The following is a 1,604-nucleotide window of genomic DNA, read 5'->3' as shown; positions in this document are numbered from 1 at the left end:
AATTGCCTTACTTCAGAATGAATGCTCATCCCTGCAGACATTTTGAAGGGGATTGAAAAAATAAAATTATCAGGTTGTGACTAAAATAATGCATGCTCATTTGTACCACTAAGCATGTGTGGGTGTATTTTCTACGTACTAAGATACACAGACATACAGCACACACAAACACCATCTTCCAAAGACTTGGCCACAGCCATTAACTGCGCCAAGTGATCCTGGAGAAGGAGGCCAATTTCATACACGTGTAACATCTCGAAAATGGACAGTGATCTGCAAACTAACCTTGGTTTGCTCCCCTTGCCAAATCCTAACTTGGCAGAACACAACCGCTCAAGACAGTGTTGCAGGAGGCAGGGAGAAAAGTAATAAGCTGTATCATAAAATAAAACACGTGATTTCTTCAATGGCTTCTGAAGAAAATTATCATTCATAAACAGAAAGCGCTTACAGGGGCTAAACCCTCTGTTTGGGAATCCTGGTTTTCCAGGCTCACTGAGAAACCAGTGAGCCTGGAAAGAAGTTGTACTTCGACGCCAAGAGCCAGAGATGAGATTTCCAGCTCGTTCGCTGCCACTCCCCTCGCCCCCTCCCGAACGGATCCTTCGATCCTTTGGACCCAAACCCAGGTGTCTTTCCGACTCCCGTGGAATCACCTGCCCCCGCAAGGAAAATACGGTTCAAGTTCCAAGTTTGCCCCTTCAGAAATAGAGGTTCGGGGAGGGTTCCCGAAAGAAAAATGTTTTCCTACAGCAACCGCTCGGGTAACATTTCACCGGGACTGTATCTGGAAATCGGTTAAAGAACAGACCAGGATGGGTGGCAAGTGGAGATGAGAGTGGAGGCGACAGACGTCGCGCCCCCAAGTCTCCAGGGCTACTGTAGGCTCCAAGTTCGCGGTCCCCGCGGAAGCGGGGAGGGAGCGCGCTTTGCCGGGTGCCTGGACTAGAGGGCGCTGCGCCACTGCAGATCCCGCGCCTCCCGGAGCGCCCTCGCCGGCACCATTTCTATAATAAGTTAGGTGGAAAATCATGCACAAACATCGTAGCTCCTCAAGTTCTTTTGAACAGTGCTCTGTAAGTATTTTATGAATGCCAAAAACTATGCACGAAAGATCTTTCATTCCCGCGCCGTGCACAGAGGGTGTGCGGCTTCCCGAGCCGAGAAGCCTTGTAGGATGCACACGTTTTCCCGACACTAGATGAAAGCCAAACGTCCCACGTCATTTCATTTAGGTGTAAACTTAAAAAAGATGAAAAGGCAAACATTACACAAACAAAAAACTCACCAGCCCAGTCGAACCTTCAAAGCGTCGCTTTAAAGTCCCCGACAGCTCCGTAATCCCCAGGCAATTGGGTATATTTCTTAAGAGCCGAGAGTCTCCGGTACCAACTTTGCCCCCCTCGGATCGTCAGCATGGCCCCAGCCAGAGTGCGATCGGCCCGCACCGGGCAGCCCCAGGTGGCTGCATCTCCGGAGGCTTCCGTCCAGGGTGAAATGCGAGTGCGAAAGCAGTGCGTGGGGACCAGAGAGGCGGCCAGAGAGAAGCTAAGTTGGTCCGGACACGTCCAGGCAGCAAGCCGCCGAGTTGAGGAGTTGCTGCC

The 1,604-nt window shown here is 51.0% G+C and overlaps 1 protein-coding gene across 1 annotated transcript in view; it reads right to left on the bottom strand.

The window, feature by feature from the left end:
• FAT1 (FAT atypical cadherin 1) overlaps positions 1-1,547 on the bottom strand; it is a 157,957-nt gene extending 156,410 nt beyond the window's left edge. The window contains exon 1 of the mRNA XM_004696477.2: positions 1,289-1,547. The gene's annotated coding sequence lies outside the window, so the exon portion shown is untranslated. The remainder of the gene's footprint in view (positions 1-1,288) is intronic.
• Positions 1,548-1,604: the final 57 nt, after the last annotated feature.

Source organism: Echinops telfairi, unplaced genomic scaffold (assembly GCF_000313985.2).
Source record: "Echinops telfairi isolate 266 unplaced genomic scaffold, ASM31398v2 ScPeMD7_9;HRSCAF=40, whole genome shotgun sequence".
NCBI lineage: Eukaryota > Metazoa > Chordata > Mammalia > Afrosoricida > Tenrecidae > Echinops > Echinops telfairi.
Note: the sequence above shows the minus strand (reverse complement) of the source record. Positions and strands in the feature narration are given on the sequence as shown.